This window comes from Anomaloglossus baeobatrachus, chromosome 4 (assembly GCF_048569485.1).
Source record: "Anomaloglossus baeobatrachus isolate aAnoBae1 chromosome 4, aAnoBae1.hap1, whole genome shotgun sequence".
In the NCBI taxonomy this organism is placed as follows: domain Eukaryota; kingdom Metazoa; phylum Chordata; class Amphibia; order Anura; family Aromobatidae; genus Anomaloglossus; species Anomaloglossus baeobatrachus.
The window spans coordinates 526,990,959-527,016,842 of NC_134356.1; the positions used below are offsets into that span (position 1 = coordinate 526,990,959).

The 25,884-nt window shown below is 43.4% G+C and overlaps 1 protein-coding gene across 1 annotated transcript in view; it reads left to right on the forward strand.

The window, feature by feature from the left end:
• Positions 1-17,124: 17,124 nt before the first annotated feature.
• The window catches only part of ANPEP (alanyl aminopeptidase, membrane), a 151,838-nt gene continuing 143,078 nt past the window's right edge, over positions 17,125-25,884 (forward strand). The window contains exon 1 of the mRNA XM_075345914.1: positions 17,125-17,337. The gene's annotated coding sequence lies outside the window, so the exon portion shown is untranslated. The remainder of the gene's footprint in view (positions 17,338-25,884) is intronic.

The following is a 25,884-nucleotide window of genomic DNA, read 5'->3' on the forward strand; positions in this document are numbered from 1 at the left end:
CCCTGTCTGTGTCTGTCTCTTTCCCTGGCTGCATTGTGACACACCAATATTCCATATAAGGGCGAGGCTGCGCATTCTTTTGAAGTTATGACTGCACTGTGGCTCCCAGCTCCATTCGCTTTAATGGAGGCAGGTTTTTTGGCGAATAACTGTGATGCCAATCCCGGACATACATACACACACACATACACACAGTCAGCTTTATATATTATATATATATATATATATATATATATATATATATATATATATATATATTCATATATAGCACCGCAGGGCTCAGGGCTCACCCGTCATCAGGCCAGTGGTATTTTGGGGTCGCTTTTACTGGCCCGACCCGGCTCCATGGCCCCGTCGGTGTCATTAAAGAAGGGTGCAGGGTGTCCCGGTAATGGGGGACGGGGGGGTGCTTTGCAGCACCACCCGTGGTGCGCAGCCAGGAATTAAGCCGCCGCTGCGAAATGTGGCTCTCTTCCGGGGCTGATGTTGACGCAGCTCAGGTAGTCCAGCTCCCCACAGGCAGAGCGAGCCCCAGGGTGAAACGCTGGCGATGGGTGAGACGGGCCATTTGCGCTGAAGCGCGAGGCGCTGGCGTCGGTAATAAGGGACTAAGACAACAGTTGCGGGTCCAGGTGTTTTACTCACAGTTCTTATGATGCTGCCCTCAGCGTATCGGTCACCGCCGTGCTGGGCCCCAGCCGATCCCGGATGAATCAGAGGTCACCACCGTGTTGTGGAGCGTGTGAGACCTTCCTCCTCTGCGCTGACACGCGGTTCCCTGTGGCCTGAAGCAATTTGGGGACCCCACTGTCGGTGTTAAGTGTCCCGTCTCGTATGCAGGTGACGCAGGTCCGATGTGGGATCCAACTGTGGCATTGACCCCGGATCCTATATATGTCACAGTGCTCTTGGAAAATGGGTAGTGGGCGTTGGGACTTGGAATCCCCATCCCCTGCAGATTTGATAGAGTCCATGAAGGTTTCCCTAACTGAGGGCTCTGCACCCCGACTGCGCTGGCACTGTGGGAACAGTTATGCTCAACCTCAGCTACCCTGTCCTCCTGTCTCACCAGCTCCACCCGGTCGTCTCCTGCTTCTCTCCGTCCTCCCAGTCTCTTCCAGTCTGCCCGGTCATAGCTACAGAAGCTCTTAAGCATGCTCTATAGCAGCCGTGGTACTACAAGTCCCATATTGTTCTGGCACTTTCTTCTTTCCCGAGATAGCTCTGAAGCACGCATCCCAAACGGTCTCCCTGAGGAGAGCTGGGCATCAAACCCCCCAGGGACCTGTTATTCCTTCTCCGTCCCAGACTGATCTGACTAGAAACTGTTTGTGTTTGCTCACTTCCTCTGGCAGCCCCCACCCTTGGGATGACTCTTAGTGGCTGTTGCCCTGGTAAACTGGAATTCCCCAGGCTGTCTGGCTTCCTGTGTTGTATAACTAGCTGACTCATGGGCTCGGGATTGTGTAAGTTATGAGCTCAGAATGGGTGTAAACTCTGAACACCAGTGGTTAACCTCTTCTTACCTGGATCAGTACTGCACCTTAAGACGGATGCAGTACCCTGTGGTGGCTGAGGCCTCAGGGGCACCACATATATATATATATAATATATATAGAGAGAGAGAGAGAGAAAGAGAATGATAGCGAGAGAGACATACATAGAGAGATAGATATAATATAGATATAAGCGATACATATAGGAGAGAGAGAGAGGGGAATGCATTATGGGAGGTGAGAGAAGCTGATATCTAAGCAGTGCTGGCCACCCTCACACAGCCCTCATAGGAAGTTTTTAAGACCACAAAAAAATTAGAGAAAATATGTCATATGGCACAAAAAAAGCAAAATCAACTGCCATGTGACCTATCACTAACAACCAGCACAGACTTGTTTTTTCAACAAAATGACATTTACACTTTAAAATTAAAAGAAAGCAACTTACCTTGTCAGTGCAACTCCTGGGCTTCCTTCTTTTCACACAAGATTTGAATCTGTGGCCAGATTTCTTAAAAAAGCGCACTCAGTTCTTCTTCAACAGTGAGTAGACAATTAATATACTCCACCCCGAATATACAATGAATGTACTATGCCCCTGAATATATAATATACGTGTCCCTTGAGTATACAGTTAATGTACTGTGCCTCCTGATTGTATAATATACTTTGCCAACTGAAATATGCAACTAATATACTGTGTTCCAAAAGTATACCATCAATATTGTGTGTGACATGAATATGAAAAATCTCCTGTCTCTGTGTAGTACATTTACAAGCAGTATCAATGTGGAGAACATACAGCAGTACTGAGCAGTGTAGCTGTGAATCCAGGACTCACTTACTAAAGCACTTACTACTGTAGAAAGCAGCACTGTCTGTGTCAGCCTGTCTTCTCTATAGCCAGTTGTCATGTGGTCTCTCAGTAAGATGAGAGCCCATGTTGCCTTGATAAGATTTTAATAGTTTTCAGAGGAAATGATGAGTCAGGGAAGCTGAAAATAAGTGGACAAAATAGCATATTTATTTTTTGCTTGTACTATTGATTTTTTGTTGAAATATCAGTGATCATTTAATTGCTCTGTGCTATTCTGCAGGCAATATGAATTATTACATGATGGTTATTAAAGGGATATGTGTGTAATATTCAGACAACAATAGATACCATAGAAGGGGGAAAATCCTGTCTCCTTCATGTACTCTAATAGCATATATATATATATATATATATATATATATATATATATATATATATATATATATATAAAAATTATGTATATATACAGTGGAACCTTGGATTAAGAGTAACATGGTTTGAGAGCATTTTGCAAGACAACCAAAACTTTTTAAAAATTTGTAACTTGGTTTATGAGCAATGATTTGCAAGAAGAGCAAATATTCACCGTGCACACTTCTGGTTCTGTCCTTTCACAGCACTCTGACCCGCTCTGGTGGTAACTTTCTGTACATATGTACTGTTTATTGTATAGAGTATACCATTGTACATTACAGTATATACTATATAGCATGTCTATCAATTTGCATTTGTGGATACAGTATTGAACTTTCTTTCTGCTAACCAGTGCAGACCATTACTTGCACTATTCCTCTCGCACACCAACAATTCTTCTGTAAGCTAATGTGCAGTTTAATTTGTTTTACATGTTTTTTACTGTACAGTATTTTGTATTAGTGTACTGTAATAATTCTATATATGAATACAGTACATTATTTTGTATTACTGTAATACGTTTGTATAAATACAGTAAATATTTTTGGGTTGTGGAACAAATTGTCTGTGTTTCAATTATTTCCTATGGGAAAATTTGCTTTGATATATGAGTAACTTGGTTTAAGAGTACACTCCCGAAACCAATTATGCTTGTAATCCAAGGCTCCACTGTATGTATATTATGTAAAGACAGTTTTATATTTTTTGTTTTTGTTCTAGCCTATGAGTTACATTATACTTCATAGAATTGTCAGGTGGGGGAACAGAAGTGAAATATCTCGCTACTTCTACTATATCTTTGGACAATCACTCTATTTTATTCTGTACTTTAATCTTTGAAAGTCAACAATTTCCTTTGTTTAATAGCCGGAGGAGTGAAATCCTGGCTTCAGTATAGTTACATTTTGTAGCTTATTCCTATCATTTGCTTCCTTCTGGACTAGAACAATAGAAGCTCTGAAACAACTATGACAATAATGCCAATAATTAACTTTGGTATAAAACACGCGTCCAGTAAATGACAGCTTATAGATGACTATAGACAATGGGAGAGCAAAGCGCAATAGGGTCTTAACCAGCTAAAAACGGGCTATAGATGACAGTAGTGTGCTCACCAGATATGGTTGTGTGATACACAACACTGTAAGGATATGTAACATCAGCTGCAGACACACATGGAAATGAAGAGATGAAAGATGATGGAAGGTGATCCGTGAGGAAGGATTCCAGGACACCCTAGATGAGAGATTCAACGCGTTTTGAATCCTATCAAGCTCCTTCTTCAGGAAAAAAACTCAATACAGAGATATCCGCAGGTTTGGTGTTTGAATGTAAGTACCAAAAAAACCCCAAAAACTGACATGTCGGAGTACAGTTTAAATTTGAAAAAATTCTATACAGAAAATGAACCAAAGAATTAGTAAAGGAATTGACAAATAAAGAGAGGGAAATAAACATGTTCTGAGTTGTCATTATTTGCACATTTGCAAAAATTGTGCATATTGGAAAAATGTATTAATAGACATAAAAATAAAAACAAGGATAGAACTCGTGCTGAGTTTGGGCTTAGTTGCATGTGAAGTATTACCTAGAGAAGGAGCCGAGAAGGAGGCTATGTACTGTATAGTGAAGGAAATAATTATTTGATCCCTTGCTGACAAGGACATCAACAGTTTATAATTTTAAGGGTAGGTTAATTTCAACAGTGACAGGAAGAATATCCAAAATAAAATCCAGAAAATCACATTGTATAAATTATATAAATTTATTTGCAATTTGCAGAGAGAAGTAAGTATTTGATCCCCTACTAACCATTAAGAGTTATGACTCCTACAGGCCACTTACACGCTCCTAATCAACTCGTTACCTGCATTAACCACAGCTGCCTTAAATTGTCACCTGTATAAAAGACTCCTGTCCACAGATTCAATTAATCAGTCAGACTCTAACCTCTACAACATGGGCACGAACAAAGAGCTTTCTAAGGATGTCAGGGACAAGATCATGGACCTGCACAAGGTTGGAATGAGCTACAAAATCATAAGACGCTGGGTGAGAAGCAGACAACTGTTAGTGCAATAGTAAGAAAGTGGAAGAAAAACAAAATGACTGCCAATCGACATTGATCTGTGACACCATACATAATCTCACCTCGTGGGGTATCCAGGACCATGAGAGAGGTGAGAGATCAGCCCAAAACTACACGGGGGAACTTGTTAATGATCTCAAGGGAGCTGGGACCACTGTCAACAAGAAAACCATTGGTAACACATTACGCCGTAATGGCTGAAAATCCTGCAGCGGCCGCAAAGTCCAACTGCTCAAGAAGGTACATGTGCAGCCGGCCCGTCTGAAGTTTGCCAATGACTACCTGGATGATTCTGAGAGTGATTGGGAGAAGGTGCTGTGGTCAGGAGAGACAAATTTGGCCTTAACTCAACTCACTGTGTTTGGAGGAAGAGAAATGCTGTCTATGACCCAAAGAACACTGTCCCCACTGTCAAGCATAGAGGTGGAAACATTATGTTTTGTGGGTGTTTCTCTGCTAAGGGCACAGGACTACTTCACCATATCAGAGGGACAATAGATAGAACTATGTACCATGAAATCCTGACTGACAACCTCCTTTCCTCTGCCAGAACATTAAAAAAGGGTCATGGCTGGGTCTTCCAGCATGACAATGGCCCAAAACATACAACCAAGGCAGCAAAGGAGTGGTCAAAAAGAAGCACATTAAGGTCATGGAATGGCCTAGCCAGTCTCTAGACCTTAATCCCATAGAAAATTTATGGAAGGAGCTGAAGCTCCGAGTTGCCAAGCGACAGCCTCAAAATCTTAATGATTTAGAGATGATCTGCAAAGAGGAGTGGACCAAAATCCTCCTGACATGTGCGCTAACCTCATCATCAACTACAAAAAATGTCTGACTGCTGTGCTTGCCAACAAGGGTTTTGACACCAAGTATTAAGTCTTGTTTGCCAGAGGGATCAAATACTTATTTCTCTCTGCAAAATGCAAATATATGTATATAATTTATACAATGTGATTTTCTGGATTATATTTTGAATATTCTATCTCTCACTGTTAAATTTACCTACACTTACAATTATAGACTGTTCATGTCACAAAGTCAGCAAGGGATCAAATACTTATTTCCTTCACTGTATATTGATGAGAGGAGATGATTCATAAAAAGGCACAAATTAAAAAAAAATAAAAATTAATAAATTCATTAATTATGACCTCATGGGGTTAATGTGTTTACACTGTAAGTGAGAGTGAGAAATTGTAAGATTAAGAGGAGAGAAGAGAAACACTTTATTAGTAGCGTGCGGGTAGCCGCTAGCAGCTATAGGTGTAGTGCCTATATACAGTATAGCTTATAGATGACAAAATACACCCTGCATTTGGTTTTTCATAGACAGGATCTAATATAACGGGGATTGTATGCCTGATGTCAGTGGTGGCCAGGGAGAAATGATGTGAACATCCATGAGACGTCTGGACTTTAACGACTTAAGGCCCCGTCACACACAGAGATAAATCTTTGGCAGATCTGTGGTTGCAGTGAAATCATGGACATATTGTTCCATTTGTACACAGCCACAAATCTGGCACTGATTGTCCACAATTTCACTGCAACCACAGATCTGCCAAAGATTTATCTCTATGTGTGACAGGGCCTTTACTAGCGATCCTGACTCCGATACGATCTGATAAGGATCGCTGGGAGGTCGCTGGTGAGATGTCACACAGTCAGACCTTACCAACGACGCAGTAACGATCAGTGACCTGTATAACGATCTCAGCGGGCGTTGGGACCGTGTTAGGAGGTCGTTGGTAGGTGTCAAACACAGCGATGCGTCCTGCTCAGCAGGACATCGCCTTTGAAGAAAATGGTCTGGACCATTCGGTAACCACTAGCGATTTCACAGCAGGGGCCTGATCGCTGGTAGGTGTCACACGTCACAAGATCGCTTGCGAGATCGTTGCTACGTCACAGAAACTGTGACTCAGCAACAATCTCGTTAGCGATCTCGTTGTGTGTGACGGGGCCTTTAGTCATAAGAAGACAAACCAAGCCATAAGGGTAGAAGTGAGGATAGGTTCGGCTGGGTGCACAGTAGTATTAGGCATTATGTTTTTCTGTTCCGTAATAGGGTAAAAATTGCTCCTTCCTTTGAGGGATACATATGTCGCCAATTAATGGGATCCTTATAATTTCAGCAGTAATTTCAATGGGAAAAAAGAGCAGTGTGTTATGATTTCTCTTCTGGCAAAAATGACAGAATTTGCAACAGAACTTCTCTTAGCATCTGTGATCCTATCCACACATACACTGAAAGCCTCGACATACAGCTTTTTCCTTCACACTGTGTCACTTGTGAAATATGTATATTTTGTATAAAAAAAATTGTTTATACAAGAGTCCTGATACAGGGATAGACTAAAGTCTCCTTATATAGTTAAGAATCTGTTGTATTCCAGGTTATGTGAGGTGCGGGGCTGCGACTGCTTATTTTAAATAATGCACGGCCTTGATAGTTGTTATCAAGTTCTTGTTCAGTTTGCCATATTTTTGTCCAAAATTCCCCCTGCTGCATTATCAGCGGACACAGATAAATTGCTTATAGAAGGAGGAAAAGACACAAACATTGGCATCGGAAAGCAGCTGAGAAACAAAGCCCAGTGAGCTTTGAATGTAACAATTTTGCCTGTAATGCTGTTACACATACATAACAGTGAAGACATTAACATGAATGCAAAAATTATGCAACCATCCAGTATTCATCTGACATAAATGTGCCACACAGTGGCGTAACTAGAGTTTGATGGGCCCCGGTGCAAAGTTCAGACCTGGGCCCCCCCTCCACGTACACCGACACTTAGGGTACAGGATAATGACACTGACACTCGGGGTACAGGATAATGATGCTGACACTTCGCTCTTACCCACAGCACCCACCTTTCCCATGATCTGAAATCCCTCTATCAGCACCCAGCTTTCCTATGTTCTGATATCCATCTTGTCCTCGGCACACTGCTTCCCCATGCTATGCTATACATCTTTCCCTCAGCACCCAACTTTCCCATATCAGAGCATGGGAAAGCTGGGTGCTGAGAAATGATGTATATCAGAGCATGGGAAAGCTGGGTGCTGAGAGAAGATGTATAGCAGAGCATGGGAAGGCTGGGTGCTGAGAGATGTATAGCAGAGCATGGGAAAGCTGGGTGCTGAGAGAAGATGTACAGCAGAGCATGGGAAAGCTGGGTGCTGAGAGAAGATTTATAGCAGAGCATGGGAAATCTGGGTGCTGAGAGAAGATGTACAGCAGAGCATGGGAAAGCTGGGTGCTGAGGGAAAAGAGCCTTTTTCCCTCAGCACAAAATTTCCCATCCCCTGCTTGTATCTTTGTCCCCCCTTGTATATAGTTCTCCAAATACAATAATGGCACCCACATAGCCTTCCATATAGTATAAAGGGTCCCACATAACCCTTCATATATTAGAATACACTTCCATAGTTCTCCATGCATTATAATTCACCCCATAGTACTCAATATATAATACTGCACCACATAGTCCTCCATATATTATAATGCACCCCCATAATCCTCCATGTATAAAGTAGCCCTTTAATTATTATCATGAATTTCTCATAGTTCTCTATGTATTATAATTCACCCCATAGTTCTCCATGTATTATACTGCACCACATAATCCTTCATGTATAAAGTAGCCCTCCAATTATTATAATGAATTTCTCATAGTTCTCCATATATTATAATTCACCCCATAGTTCTCCATATATTATACTGCACCACATAGTCCCCAATGTTTTATAATGCACCCCCATAGTCCATGTATAAGGTAGCCTCCATAGTCCTCCATATATTATAATGTAGCCCCCATAGTCCTATATGTATTATAATGCAACCCCATAAAACTTCATATTGCATTATGCAGCCCCATATTCCATGTATAAGGTGTCCTTCATTTTGTATTTTGCAGCCCCCCAGACCTCCATATATAATAATGCAGCCATCCTCTCCAGGCCTCCATGTATAATAATGCAGCCAGCCTCCTCAGGCCTCCATGTATAATATAGCAGCCAGCCTCTCCAGGCCTCCATGTATAACAATGCACCCAGCCTCCTCAGGCCTCCATGTATAATGCAGTATCTCCAGGCCTCCATGTATAATGCAGTATCTCCAGGCCTCCATGTATAATAATGCAGCCTCCCCAGACCTCCATGTATAATAATGCAGCCTCCCCAGACCTCCATGTATAATAATGCAGCCTCCCCAGACCTCCATGTATAATAATTCAGCCTCCCCAGACCTCCATGTATAATAATGCAGCCTCCCCAGACCTCCATGTATAATAATGCAGCCTCCCCAGACCTCCATGTATAATAATGCAGCCTCCCCAGACCTCCATATATAATGCAGCCTCCCCAGACCTCCATGTATAAAGCAGCCTCTCCAGGTCTCTATGTATAAAGAAGCCTCTCTAGGCCTCCATGTATAAAGCAGCCTCTCCAGGCCTCCATGTATAATAATGCAGCCTCTCCAGACCTCCATGTATAAAGCAACCTCCTCAGACCTCCATGTATAAAGCAGCCTCTGCAGGCCTCCATGTATAATGCAGCCTCCTCAGACCTCCATGTATAAAGCAGCTTCCCCAGACCTCCATATATAATGCAGCCTCCTCAGACCTCCATGTATAAAGCAGCCTCTCCAGGCTTTCATGTATAATAATGAGCTTCCCCAGACCTCCATATATAATGCAGCCTCCCCAGACCTCCATGTATAAAGCAGCCTCTCCAGGTCTCTATGTATAAAGAAGCCTCTCCAGGCCTCCATGTATAAAGCAGCCTCTCCAGGCCTCCATGTATAATAATGCAGCCTCTCCAGACATCCATGTATAAAGCAACCTCCTCAGACCTCCATGTATAAAGCAAATTACCTATATAAGGCCTCTCATAGTTCTGAAATAGATTCCAGTATATTAGATAACAACCTATAAGGAATTCAGGAATCATACACTATAATATTGAAACATTAAATTTTTATTTATATAAAGTGCTCGTGCAAAAAATATATAAAAATTTCATCATACACAGGATAACATTCTTGGAATATAGGGAGGGATGTCAAGCCGCACTTATAAGGAGTGGCACAATGCTACAGTAGCTGCATCTGCCCGTATAATGACGGCCAGTATAGATGGACATATATATATATCATATATTTCCAGGAACGGACCAAAAGGGATGTGGTTTACATAAGCATAGTATAAGATGACATAATTCTGGGGTTATCTTTATACTCTTGTAAACCCCAGAATTATGTCATCTTATACTATGTTTATGTAAACCACATCCCTTTTGGTCCGTTCCTGGAAATATATGATATATATATATATGTCCATCTATACTGGCCGTCATTATATGGGAAGATGCAGCTACTGTAGCATTGTGCCACTCCTTATAAGTGCGGCTTGACATCCCTCCCTATATTCCAAGAATGTTATCCTGTGTATGATGAAATTTGTATATATTTTTTGCACGAGCTCTCCATGTATAAAGCAGCCTTTCCAGGCTTCCATGTATAATAATGCAGCTTCCCCAGACCTCCATATATAATGCAGCCTCCTCAGACATCCATGTATAAAGAAGCCTCTCCAGGCTTCCATGTATAATAATGCAGCTTCCCCAGAACTGCCTTCCCAAGCCTCTGGCCACCGTTTACTCACTGATATTAGAATAAAAAAACAAAAAAAAAGTACTCACCTTCTCTCTTCCTTCCACCGCTGATGTCCTCCCCGATGCTCGTTCTCCCGATGCTGCGGTCGGCGTCCTCCCGTCCTGCACTCTGTGCACTCAGCACAGCAGTCGCTCGGGAGTGACGTCACCGCACAGGGGGAGAATGGTGATGCATAGCACGGCACCGGCCGCGCTATGCTTCATCATTACTGTGCGCAGTTACGGGGCAGACGCCGCAGCCGCTGACACCAGATAGAGGGCCTCGGTGCCGCCGCTGACACCAGGCAGGGGGGCCCGATGTCGGCGGTGGCAGCGGGTCAAATAGCGGCGGCGTGGTCTGTGACAGAACAGCGTGGCTCCTCTCACACTGACAGGAGCTGGTTGCTGATCTGCCGGGCGGCCGCCGGGCCCCTAACCTCCCGGGTCCGGTCGCGATCGCGACCGCTGCAACCGCGGTAGTTACGCCACTGGTGCCACATGTCGCTGCCGTTGCGTGTGACCTTGTCAGGACTTAAAGAGGTGGTTCACCCATTTTCATTACTGGCCAAATCGATATTATGTTGAGAAACAAGGTTTCTCTCAAATACCTTGTGTTGCCAATAGTGCCTGTGAGCGGCGCTATTGCGGTCTGCTCACCCCCTTCACGTGACCTCCGGATTCCATGACCTCTGATGTCCAGTGATGTCACATAAGCTGAGGCGGACCGCAATCTTCCTGAGTGACTGGGCTGTGGGCAACATTTCACCGCTTATCACAGCCCAGCGTCACAGCCCAGCATCTCCCTGCTCCTTCCTCCGTCACTGCAGAGCGCCGCAAGCAGGAGTGATGTTGGGTGGTGATGAGCAGTGAAACGCCACCAACAACCCAGTGCCTCATGGAGACTAGGGCTGCCTGCGGCGATTTCAGGTCAACAGGAAGTTGACATGACATCATAGGGCATCAGAGGTCACAGAGCCCGGGGGGGTCACGTGATGAGGATGAGCGGTGCACAATAGCTCACAGGCTCTATTGGCAGCACAAGGTATCTGCAGGATACCTTGTTTCTCAACATAATATCGATGTGGCCAGTATTGAAAAGGGGTGAACCACCTCATTAAGCTTTATTCACAAGTTGTAGTTAAATTGTGCTGCAAAAGCTTACAAAAAAGCATGCCTGGTGGTACAGGGTTCCCACTAAACTCTACAGGATGTATCCTGCTGCAGACCCTAAATGTTGGAGATGTGGAATGGGCAAGGGAGACTTCTTGCATATTTTTTGGTCATGCCTAGCTGTAATAATTAATAATAATAATTGTATTCATTTATATAGCGCTATTAATTCCACAGCGCTTTACATACATTGGCAACACTGTCCCCATTGGGGCTCACAATCTAGAGTCCCTATCTGTATGTCTTTGTACAGCAGTTTTGGGAGGGCGTGAAGGATGTTATCAGGCTGGTGACTGGAACTATGCAGACTCTGAGCCCAGAGCTGTTCTCGAGCTTACAAAAGTTATTTTCTGGTGATGGCGGCTAGGGCATGTGTCCCTCTGGGGTGGAGGTCCTCTGTCCCCCCGAGTCTGTCCATGTGGGCCGCATGTGACCTCATGTGACCTTATCTTGCCGTGATTCCATTTAACTGTATTGAACCGTACCGCATTTCTGACGGATCTGGCATTGTGGCAGAATACCACTGATGTGAAGCCGGCCATAATGCCACAATATCAAGTTATTCTTTTTTAGAAGCACTTCCCCCTGGAGGCATATTGGGCATCTATGGATATGTAGCGCCCCTCGGGGCAGGTGGGTAAGCTACTCGTTGCCGGGCCATTTCGGGTCGGGTCAGGCGATGTCACGGGTGGTCTTGCTCGGTTCCGTTGTCCCACGGTGTACAGTAAATGGTGGGAGAAGCAGGGTATTTGGGAAAGTTTGTCGTGACGCGACCTGTGGTATGCGGCCAGGGATTAGCCGCCGCTGCAGGGTTCCTTGCTGGGGTTGGTGGCAGTGCAGCTCGGGTGTGATTATTTCCCACAGGCAGAGCGTGCCCCAGGAGGATGGTGAGGGTTGTAGTGGTGCAATGGGGTGCAGGGCTGGGACGCCAACAGTAACTGGGTGACACAAGTGGGTAGTTTTCTCTTTTCCTTTACTGGTCAGGTGTTATGGTCCAGGTTTACGGTGGTCCAGTTAGCCCAAAAGCAGTGTGGATCTCTCTTTGCCTGGAGGGTTGGAGGCCTTCCTTAATGCGCTCTTGGTGGGAGCCGCGGTGGCCTGGAGCAGCACAGCATCCCCTTCTCTCTCTATGCTTGAAGATGACTGTCCCCTCTGAACCGGTCATGGGACCCGCTTGTATTACTGCGATCAATGGTTCTGTATTGCTGCTGCGTCTTTGAACTATGGTGGGCCAGGAATGTTGAATCTCTTGCCCTCCGGGTTTTGCTACTGGGCCGTTAGCACCCAATAACCGAGGACCCCGGTGTCCTGTCCAAGCGCTCGGTCCTGGAAAGCTCTCAAACAGCAACCGCTCTTTCTCCTCGCCAACACTGTTCTGCCTGACTTCCTTCCTGTTCACTCTAACCCTTCCCTCAGGTCAGCATACACAGAGAGACTCCCTTCAAAACAGGTTATGAGCGCCCCCTGCTGGCCTGGAGTAGGAGATGTTGCATGTAATGTTCCTGACAAGGAGAGATCCCCACACTGCCTCCAAACATAGCATTGATCCCGGTAAGGAGAACAACGCCACTGTGGCTCCCGTGACCACTGGGGGGCCACAGATACATACATTGATTTACCATACAAAGTCCACAAACACACAGTGCTGTTGAGTGAATGAACCCTAATGGTAAGTTGTTTGTATCTTAGAGGTGCCTGGACTCTCAGAGATGAGCAGAAGATTATACAGTATATGTTGTATTTTGGATTGTAAGTGAAGGCAAATACTAATGAGCTGTTCAAAGTCACCCATGTACCTGTATAAAGACTGGAGTCATAAATTATAGTTGTCTGGCTTAATTAATTCTTCCCTTACTACAATTAATTTTCACCAGAATATATAATCATGCTATAAAGTGTTAGCACCCTTGAAATTGTTCCAGAAAATGAATTATTTCTTCCAGAAAATTATTGTAATTGTACATCTTGCTATACACATGTTTATTTCCTTTGTATTGGAACAACACAAAAAAAATCATAGGAAAAATATGCAAATTGGATATAATTTCACAAAAATAACAAGACTGGGCTACACATAATTGATGATACTCTCAGTTTATTATTTGGTTGCACACCTTTTGGAATAAATAACTGCAATCAATCACTTCCTATAACCATCAACAAGTTTCTTACACCCATCAACTGGAATTTTGGACCACTCTTCTTTTGCAAACTGCTCCAGGCCTCTCATATTTGCAGGGCGCCTTCTACTAACAGCAATTTTAAGATCTCTCCACAGGTGTTCAATGGGATTTAGATCCAGACCCATAGCTGTCACTTCAAAACTCTCCAGCAGTTTGTTTCCATCTGTTTCTGGGGGCTTCTTGGAGTATGTTTGGGGTCATTTTCCTGCTGGAACCTAGGACACAAACTCAGCTTTCTGACGATATGTAATACATAGCAAACAAAAATCCTTTGGTACTCTTCAGATTTCATGATGCCTTACACACAGTCAAGTCACCTGGTGCCAGAGGCAGCAAAACAACCCCAAAACATTTTTGAACCTCCACCAAATTTGACTGTAGGTGCTGTGTTCTTTTCTTTGTAGGCCTTATTCCATTTTCGGTAAACAGTAGAATGATGTGCTTCACCACAAAGCTCTATATTGGTCTCATCTGTCCACTAGTCACTTTGCCAAGAATTTTGGCTGACTCAAGTACACTTTGGCAAACTAAAGTCTAGCTTTTTTATTTTTCTGTGTCAGCAGAATGGTTCTCCTGGGTCTCCTGCCATAGAATTTCAGTTCATTCAAATGCAAGGAACAGTTTTCGGCCATGATTGCATATGTGTATGTTTAGTCTAGTGGATAGACAACTGGAATCAGGAGGGAAAAGCTCAGCTATTCTGTGGCAGATCAATTTCTGCATTTTAGTTATACATATTTCTATCCTTTAATCCTTTCTCATCCCTAGGTTGATGGACATTTGTCTGTTTTCAACCGTATAAGCGTTGTGACTATTTATGCTGAATTGATCAGGGAAAAGACAGGAATGGGCTACCATATTTCCTTTTTTAAAGGGAATCCATTAGCAAAAAATGACTTTTCAAACCAAGCACAGATACTCAGTGTACCTTTGGCATGCCCAAACATTTGAGTGCACATTCTAACCTACTTGATTCCATCTATGTTTACCATCCTCTGGCTCCTGCAAACCCATAGCAGCCAATCAAGAAAGAGAGAGTGGTAATTGAAAACTAGTTGGTGGGAAGGTACGCACGAGCAGAAGAGAACTGTCTGAGGACCTGAAAAATATCAGCAATCTCTAGGTTAAAGTCCATCTCCATACATCTTGATGTTCCTTTGTCCACAATGCGCAACATAATCAAGACATTTACAACCCATGACATTGTAGCTAATCTCTCTGGACGTTGATGGCAGAAAGACATTGATGAAAGGTTGCAATGCAGGATAGTCCGGATGGTGGATAAGCCGCCCAAATTAAGTTCCAAAGAAATTCAAGCTGAACTGCAGGCTCAGGTGCATCAGTGTCAGTGCAAACTAACTGTCAACATTTGAATGAAATGCTTTGGCAAGAGACCGAGGAGGTCCCCACTGCTGGCCCAGAGACATAAAAAAAGCTAGACTGCAGTTTGCCAAAATTTATGTAAGCCAAAATATATCTGGCAACTTGTAGACAGATGAGACCAAGATAAAGCTTTTTGGTAAAATACATCCTTCCACTGTTTACGAAAAATGGAATGAGGCCTACAAAGAAAAGAGCACAGAACCTACTGTTAAATATGGAGGAGTTTCAAAGATTCAAATATGTTTTGGGGTTGTTTTGCTGCCTCTGGCCCTCGGTGCCTTGACTGTAAGGATGCAAGGCAGCATGAAATCTGAAGATCATCAATGGATTTTTTGCAATGTCGTGCCCAGTGTCAGAAAGCTAGGGTTGCATCCTAGGGCATGGGTCATCGAGCAGGACAATGATCCCAAATATACTTTAAGAAGAAGTGGATGGAAACAAAGTGCTGGAGAGTTCTGAAGTGGCCAGCAATGAGTTCAAATCTAAATACTATTGAACACCTGTACAGAGATCTTAAAATTGCTGTTGGGAGAAGGCACCTTCACATATGAGAGACCTGGAGCAGTTTGCAACAATTACCAACAATTTTGTCCTGCTAATTTTTGGAGTTTAGTGTGAAATTATGTCCAATTTACTTTTTTTTTTGTGTTGTTGCAATACACACAAAGTAAATAAACATGTGCATGATAAAACATGTGTTGTTGCAATAATTTACTAGGAAACATACTTCCCCTGGAATAATTTCATGGCTGACCACACTTTTGGTCATGACTGTATATATATATATATATATATATATATATATATACTGTATATACATACAGGTTTTTTTTATATATATATATATATATATATGTAAATATATGCACATATGTACTTTATACACATATATCCACAAAATGGAGAGATCTGTCAATCACGCTAAGACAGGTGGGAAGAAACCAGCAGGGAGCCGCCTTCATGACTCTTCTTCACATTCCTGGCTACTTTTTAAACACTTTGTTCTCTAAATGCCTCAGGACTTTAGAGTAAAACACAGCTGTATGTGATAATGGGATCTGTCCATTTCAAGCTGTCCGTCGTTCAGGCAGCATGATCCCATTACTGGCTTGCTTTAACTGTATATTTGAACATTCCCTGCTGCTGTTCACAAAATGACTGTCCAACGAAATAAGTAAGTTATAACAGAAGTCAATAAGAGAATAAGAGGTGTATATTAAGTGATTTTATGTGAGTTAACTGACTTTTCTTGGAGATTTCTGTTAGTGTGTAGTGTGACTTTTTAATCTTAACGATCACGCATCCACGTATGCATCCAATAGACTAGAGCTGTAGTTCAATAGTTACTATGTGATTTCCCTACAAAAAGATCTCTATGTAGCTCTACCATAAAGTATCTGAAATATTCACGTCTGTGAAATAGCAGAAGGGGAACAAATTAAGGGAACCAATCATCGGCTCATCTAGGGTCGTCATTTTCTGTACCACCAATTGTACTCCTCATGCTCATATTTTCAAAGAGGGTCATTATATGTCAACTACAAACAAATTAATATCAAACATCTCTCTTAATGGGAGAATGGCAAGATGTCTGTGCTACTATAACGAGGGTCTTTGGAATATCTCCTAGGATAATAACTGCATTTAGTAGGATAGCCGTTAGGACCCCAATATTCTACACTGATATCTACCAGGTATTCACTATAAGTGAGTACATTTCATCCATTGTCCTCCCATTGAAATTTGTAGTCCAAGCGATTGGACAATCAGGACATGGTGCACACAAGAGGTTAACTCCGAATATGTGCTGTTCAGGCAGTAGGTCAGGTTACTTGCATTTATGTTGAGAGAAATTCTGCCTACCCTGTTTCTAATTTTGAGAGAGTTAGTGAGAGGAAGAAGTAGAACTTATTTGGAGTAATAGGACAGTCATCCTCACGTTGTGTGTCGGTGCCTGTGTGGGAGGACTACTGTTTTTCATTTGTTTGGACAATCACAAATGTCACTCTGGTCCCATAAGCAGAACTTTTCACAGACAGAAGAGAACCTTTTTTGGATTTTGTGACTTCGGATGGGACACAGCAAGAGTCGTCTAGGTATGTGACTATGAGCAATGAATAGACAAAGGTGAGTGAGGTCTCTTGTGCTTGTATTTCTCCAGTTATGCAGAATACAATTGAGGATTCTTTTCAGGCACAGGAGTTGCCGCTCGTTTCAATGTTATCTCCTCATTCCCACAGTCCGTGACCCTATGAAGCGCAGCGTACTATACAGAAAAGATCCGTAGACTCTGCAAAGAGTAAAGCCTAAAAAAAATATCCTGAAAAGTTCATTAAAGATTACTGAGAAGTGTATGAAAAAAGTAAAATATTGGACACGCACTTAGATCGCTGTATTCAGACTCATACGTAACATTTCATCATTGTGAACATCTGTTGTTTACTTTTTATATCTTATATTTCCCTTACTACAGCATCAACATTTTCCACCACACAGTACACCAGTGGGTCATACAGCAGATCTAGCACTAGATTTCACAATACTAACTGAATGCCTTACTAAATAGATATAATAGACCTGATGAGACTGGTGTACTTACTTTGAAAATCCATTTTAAAATTATTTTTTTAATGCTGAACAGTTGTGCATAGTGCAGTTAGCTTTCTCATTTTAACATTAGGCATGGAAAGTTTTGAAACTAATTACATTGCTATTCTGGCATGGATTTTTATTGTAAGTACACAAGGTTCATAAGATCTAAGAGAACTATTTAATAATGAATGCAGTTTGCGTATGGTAAAATCTGGTGACAGATCTGCTTAATCAAATCCAAGTACCCCGAAACAAACTACATTAAGGTACCCACAAGACTGTGATCATACACTGTCTGAAAAGAGTCTACTTTGATGATAGTGTCATTAGGGACAAGGATTTGTTTCCCTGTGACGCATGTACCGCAGGTTAAGAAACCAGGCTCTAAATCAAATGTATTTAAACCCTTATTTATACACACACAGTTGGGAAGGATTCTACTTCTTCTCTTCCTTCTCTACCTGCCTCCACCCTTTTTCCATCCCTCCTTATTTACTTTCTTCCTTCCTTTATTCCATTTTCTTCCTTCCTTCCTAACTTCCTTCCTTCTTTCCTTCCCTTTCTTTTTTCCCTTTCCCTTCCTTCCTTACCTTTCCCTCCCTTCCTACCTCACTTTATTCCCTTTCTTCCTTTCTTACCTTTCTCTTCCTTCCTTACCTTTCCCTCCCTTCCTTCCTCACTTTATTCCCTTTCTTCCTTTCTTACCTTTCCCTCCCTTCCTTACTTAGTACATTCCCTTTCCCTTCCTTACCTCCTTCATTCCCTTTCCCTTCCTTACTTCCTTCATTCCCTTTCCCTTCCTTACTTCCTTCATTCCCTTTCCCTTCCTTCCTTCCTTCCTTTCTTCCTCCCTTCCTTCCTTCTGTCTGTCCATGTCCTCTATTTAAAAGAAGCCGTTATCACCCATGTGCAGTGCTGTTGCATTCACTGTATATGGGGCATCAGAATTGTCTGCCTCCCTGCTATGTACATCCTTGAATTAGGTTACGTTATAGCTTTTGCCATGTAGTGACTGTTAAAGGCTTTCATGTTTATGTTATATACGCTGCAAACCATTATAGTTAACAAAGTTGTTATCCTCAGATGCCCTAAATGAAATTTTGTGAAGATTAACTTGCAGTTAAATTATAAACCCGATACATCTGAGAAAACAGGGATGACAGGTCTGCACTGGTTCCAAATTAAGTATTAAGAGCCAGCATAAGATGTTTATATGACATATTAATCTGAAGGATTTGGGCTAATATACATGATTGGATTCAGTGGCTGCACTTTAGTATTTCATAGCATGCAATGTTCAAATTAGACACAATCTTAATGAAGGTTCCTGAGAAAAGCTACGGTAGATACATGAGTGTCTCAGCCTGTACAGATCCACAGGACCAACATTGGGATTTTAGCAATTTAAACAAGGCTCTTCCTGTCTGCTGATGGTTATAACTATTTGATGGTCATTTTTATTAGGATTCACAGGGTGAGAGATTCGAATAGAAGGTAATAACCATAGAATAACCATTCGAGTACAAGATAATAACCATAACAAAAAGCATTTTCAAAGGTTTGAAGGGCCTCTGTCAGCACAAGATGACTGTTCAAACCAAGCACAGGCGCTTGTTCATCATGCAACGGAAAATCCTTTAAATGTACCATATCCACTCTCCCCTCTACTTTGATTGATGTCTCTGGCTTCATAGTGGCAGAGAATGGCAGAGATAGTAGGAAAACAAGCAGAAGGGAAGGCGCATTTAAATGATCCCCGCCATGATGCCCCAAGCGTATGCACTTGGTGTGAACAGTCATCCTGTGCTGACAGAGGCTCTTTAAAGTGGATCTGTCAGATCTCATGTGTTAAGGCTGCTTTACACACATCTACATCGCTAGCGATGTCGCTCGTGAAAGCACCCGCCTCGTCGTTTGTGCGTCATGGGCAAATCGCTGCCTGTGGCGCACAATATCGCTAGTACCTGTCACACGAACTTACCTGCCTAATGATGTCACTGCGGCCGGCACACTGCCTCTTTTCTAAGGGGGTGGTTCGTGCGGCGTCACAGCGACGTCACACGGCAGGCGTCCAATAGAAGCGGAGAGGTGGAGAGCAGCCGAATTAAAGTCACGCCCACCTTGTTGCCGGAGGACGCAGGTACGGTGTTGTTTGTCGTTCCTGGAGTGTCACGCGTAGCGATGTGTGCTGCCTCAGGAACGACGAACAACCTGCGTCCAGCACCAGCAACGATATTTGGGTTTTGAATGATGTGTCAACGATCAATGATTAGGTGAGTATTTTTGATCGTTTAAGGTCGCTCGTACATGTCACACGCAATGACGTCGCTAACGAGGCCGGATGTGCATCACGAATTCCGTGACCTCAACGACATCTCGTTAGCGATGTCGTTGCGTGTAAAGCCCCCTTTAGTCTAGCTATGCTGTATAACAGAGGAGGGAACAATAACATTTTTTTCTAGGATTTGTTTCAATATTTTATGTAACCAGTTGTTATAATACGGCCAGGCCTCATAGGCAAAGTCCTGCTTTCCTTCAACACAGAGTCATTGACAGTTTTTCACAACACATGGAATAAGGCAGTTTAGGAGAACTGACAGATCTTCTATAATTACCCACTCCCCAAATAACGTGCATTTGTCCCTCATTTCTGTCCCCTAGATTTTGTGTTCTGGAAAAGTAAATGTAAACTAATCTAGTGACTAGAGAATATTTGCTGATTCTAGTAGTGGTATTTCTGGTGGACATTTTACCTAAATTAATAGAAACTTCCAATTAAGTTATCACTTTACATTCTAATGAAATCACAACAAAGAATATATTTTTGGTAATAAAGCAATAGAGTCATAGGGCGTTCAACAGATTACTGTAGAAACAATTTTGAAAATAAAAAAGTAGCAACTGTACAATAACCTTCAGAAATATTCTACCATTTTGTAGAGTAAAATACACTTGGCTACAATCATACAGCCATTATCTGATCCATGCTGGCTGTGGTTTGGGCTCCATGGGTTTGGGCTCCATGAATCAGATGACAGATTCCAGGTAAAAACCATGGATGGGACCATTATATAGTTTGTAGCACTATATAGGGCCATTATACAGTTTACAAGGCTATGGGGGGCATTGCACTATTTGCAGTTGTATGTGAGGGTCAATGGGGCTCTATAGGACCAAGTAGTGGGGGCCATTATACAGTTTGCAGGGCTATGTAGGGCCCACTATACAGTTTCCAGAGCTATGTCCAGCCCATTATACTATTTAGAGGGCTGTGTGGGGACCATTATCCTATCTAGAGGGCTATGTGGAGCCATTATACTATTTGGAGAGCTATGAGGGGGGCCATTATATAGTTTTCCAGGCTATGGGGGCATTTTTCCATTTGTACGGTTATGTGGAAGACCTTGGAAGGCAGTGTGGCTCCAATTATACAGTTTGTAGGGGTTTTACAATGTGGAGTGGCCATCACACTTTGTGCAGGGTTGTGCAATGGTCATCACACTGAGTGAAGGGTCGTTATATTGTTTGGAGAGATGTTATACTGTATGGAGGGCCATCATACGGTGTTGGGGTTACTATGGGGATATGATACTTTGCAACATAGGGGATAATGTAGGGTAATGAAACGGTGTGTAGAGGGTACTGTGTCGGAGTTCACTGTGGGGTATCAAACTGTGTTTGGGGGGCACTTTTGTTGGCATCATACTTTATAAGGGAATTGAAAAGAGTTTCTAGTAACTTAATGCATGGAAACACAAAGGGTCTCAATAGGAGGAAAGTTACTTTGTAGGGGGTGAAATGTAGTGATACATGCTCTTATGTGACCCCACTGAATATTTTTTTTCCATTGTGCGTGGGTTGTCCAATGAGAATTTCTGCTATGGGCCCCTGTGATACCTAAGCACGTGCCTTCTACATATGTTAACGGCATATACACAATTTTATCTGGAGAAAACGATGCCATGTGGATGACATGATTCACCGTCACATGTTGTACAGAACGCTAATAATTCAATAAAGATAAAACGCACCTGGCTGTGAGGATCATTTCCCACAAGCAAAGTCCTAATAACGTCTCTCCAGTAATCTCTGTGACCTTGTGCTTTCATAATGACATAAAAAATACTCCACAGCATCAAATATCTTTATCGCTATCATTTATAGTGAGGACACATTACTTCTAATAGATTTTTAAACTCAAACAGTTTTTAAAGGAAACAATATTTTGTAGTTATTATGGGTAAACCAAATATATAGTATGTTTGCGGATTTCCACCAGAAATATCTAGAAGGGAAAGTTAGTTTTATATACTTTCATTCAGTCGTCTATTTTTTTATGTACGTGAAACAAAAATATGTATTCTGTATTATCTGGGATGAGATTTTCATCAGTGATCGGAGTATCAGATTTTACCATTAGTGTTAATCAATGATTTTCCCATAAGCAAAAAAACAAAAAACAAAAATAAATTACAAAGCTTCTCTTATGCCCCTTTCAGACTGTGTTACTCTCCCTGTTTATTAGTCCCACTGGGGTTTCCATCCAAGCCCCCCCGTAAAACAAACGGGTTTTGGATGCATGCGCCAACGGAGCCATTGACTATAATGGTGCAGATGGAGCCACCGTGTCTGTCATGCACCATTTTTGGGAGTATTCGATTAGTGGAGATGGACGCCCAGATGCAGTCTACTATGTCTGGGTGTCTGCCTTCAGAAAGACACCCGAAAATGGTGCAAGGTGCACACGGTGACTCCATCTTCACCATTATAGTTGACGGCCCCGTCGGTGCCTGTGTCTCAAACCCGTTTTGCAGGGGCTGTTCGGACAGATGTCCCAAAGGGACCAATGAACATAGGTTATAACACATTGTGAAAGCGGCCTTATCCAATGCAATTTTAAAGACGGACAGCACACAGACTACACTGCAGGCATTCGTGTGATGACTCATGGACTTGTATAGGTGATTTTTAGCCTTGAATTAAAGCGTAACCTGCGTTTTAATTTTTATTTCATAAATTAATAATACACTAATAATAATAATAATAATAATAATAATCATCATCATCATCATCATGAATAATAATAATAAAAAAAATAATCAACTTTGTAATATTTCTTATCAGACAAATGTGCTTCTTTGTCCTCCAGAAATGATCAGTTATTATCAAAATTCTCAATTCTGAGGTAAAATCTGTATTCAGTGAAGACTTTCCCATTACTGAGATAGGAGATGGCGGCTGTTTACTGATGAGATTTCTTGATGACGGGAGGAGGGAGGAGCTAGATGCAGAGAGAGGAGCTATAGGCAGAGCTCCACCTCTCTTCTATCTACATAGATTATCATCAGTAACAGCCGCCATCTCCTATCTCAGTAATGGGAAAGTCTTCACTGAATACAGATTTTACCTCAGAATTGAGAATTTTGATAATGACTGATCAATTCTGGATGAGAAAGAAGCAGATTTGTCTGAAAAGAAATATCACAAAGTTGATTAAATTCTCGTGTACAATTAATTTATGAAATAAAAATTAAAACAACTGTTACGCTTTAAATAAGAAATGGCCATGATCTTTTTAGGGACATGCAGTCAATAAAAATGCGAACAAGTGAACAGGACCAAAGACTTTAATGAGTACATGTTCTAGCTGTGAAAAATACAGGCCTGAATGAGGTCTTCACATGTTCCCGCCGCAGTCTGTATGTGATCATAGTGTGATGCCCTGGACTAGCCAGGTAATCACAGGTAGGCCCTTGCATAACACCCATCCCCTAATAAGGTGACAACAGCCAACCTACAAAGCCCTAGTCACCTCCCTCTGGGTTTGATGTTCACCCCAGGGGGGCGAGGCCAGGCGGTTGGCTACACCCACCTAGGAGTTCAAGTTCACAGGCCCAGAGGCAGGAAAAACCCAAGTAGTTGAGTTGAGTTGAGTTTGAGGAGAGGTTGGAGAGGAGTTCAGGAGTTGGAAGTGTGAGGAGTAAATCTGTCCAGTGTCCTGGGTCGGAGCCCAGGTACTTTGGCTAGGAGGCAGACAGTGATGGCCGTCTGCAGGAGCCGGGAAGACAGCCCGGTGGAACCGTAGGTAACTGGGACAGGGTAGTGGCCCGCCGGTACAGAACCGGGGAACGGACTTGAAACCGGAGCACACGTGGGGGTACTCAGACCCTGAAACGCGGTCCCGAAACTACTGGACCCCGTTAATTAACTGATTGAGGTTTGGACTTTAGGTCCTTTCCCACCCAAGTCCTGACTGAAGACAACAGCCCACCGATTCCGGATAACGGCCACCGCTCAGGCCAAGAGATCCAAAGGGCCAGCGTCTGCGGGCAAACGGGCTCTCCCGACACATAACGCCGGGGAGCGGACTCCCGTTGCTGAAGCACGGGCTGTCCACAGCTACAGAAGGTGTAGGAGAAAGGCGGACACCACCAACCCGGTTGGGGGACCAGAAGCAGCCGGCTGCGGGCACCGACCACCATCTTTTTGGTTTACCAGTGACTCCCGTGTATCTGTCAGAGTGAGTACCACTGTGCCCTTGGGCCACGCACCGCCCTGCCCCGCCGAGCACCGACATCGCATTCACCAAATCGGGTCCCGGGGCCACCACCCCTGCCCACGGAGGGGTTAACACCAAAAGCTGCACCAATATCTTCCCCGGGGGCCTAGTAAACAGCAACGGTGGTGCTAACCTTCACCACAACCCGTGGGTGGCGTCAGGAACTCTACCAAACAGATCGCGCCCTCGGCCGTGACCCACCATTCTTCCCCCCTTCAGGAAGCCAGCCCCCTTGCAGAGCGACAATACCCCCGGTCCGGAGGCGCTCGAACCACTGACACACGAGCCCGGATCCGAGCGGCTCGGCAGGAGCCGAGCGCGGGGCGGTACAATAGTGTTAATAGAGTTGTTTGTGCAATGTGTTCTAGGATTTTATAGGCCCCATGCAAATATACAGTTTTTATCTCTTTTTCCATTGAAATAAATAGTAGCTGAGCTGTAATAGAATGTCCAGGACACGGAGTATCTGGTGTTCTGGTTCTGGAAACTGTTTACTTCCTGCTGCCATAGTGTCGGATATCTGACTCCCACTGATCGAATATTGATGATTTTTACAGGATAGGCCATCAATATCAGACCAGGAGAACCCCTGAGTTGTTAAAAATTGTATTAAAGAAACCAAACTGGTCCTCATGATGGATGAAGGATTTCATTTAACTCTATGGACATGATGCCTATTTTCCCTCATGCCATTTAATGGGAGGCAAACTGACACATATGTAAGGGGTGGGCAGACCCCTTACAAGGAGGTGCAGTTTCCCCCTGAAGATACCTCACTCTGGGGTAGTTACTGTTGATGTTATTAATAAACATGTTTTTACTGTGCAGTGGGTTTTCCCCTAGAGCCCGGGTGGGACGGCTGTCCCCATAGAAACAGGGCAGGAGAGAGGAGGAGCCGGCAGCTTAGAGAGAAGTGTGTGTGTGTTGAAGTCAGTTGATTCCGGGACGGGGGAGAAGGAACAGCCAGGGGCAGAGTGTGGAGCTGAGTGGGCAGAAAGAAAGAAAGAAAGAAAGAAGGGAAGAAGAGAAGAAGTGTCCTCAATGGTGAAGCAGAATTTGTGTGGGTCCAGTCTGTGATAGCCGGAGTGGGAGCCTAGGTGAAGTGGAGTAGCCGGGCACATCCCCACTAGAGGAGACAACAAGGAAAGATTTCCCCGGACAGGAATTGTGACCGTGCGCTGCAAAATCCGTGCATTGAGCTGTCTGTGAAACTCTGTGCAATAAAGATGTCGTTTGGTTTATCTGATCCCTGCCTGAAGAGTCTTCCTGCGGCTGAAAGTATGCTTTTTTCCACCACACTCTGCCCCCCAGAACAATCCCCTGTCCCAATAGTGACGGTGGAGACGGGGGTAAGCCTGCTAGAAAAAGGGGCCACGACTACAACCCCCGAGGCACCCCTGACACCCCGTTACATGTGGCGTAGTCGGCAGGATACGGATTATCTGCAGGGGGTCCCGATCCAAGAAGATGGAGACCAAGTGGTGCCTAAGGCGTTGGACCAGGCACAAGATGGCGGTAAGATG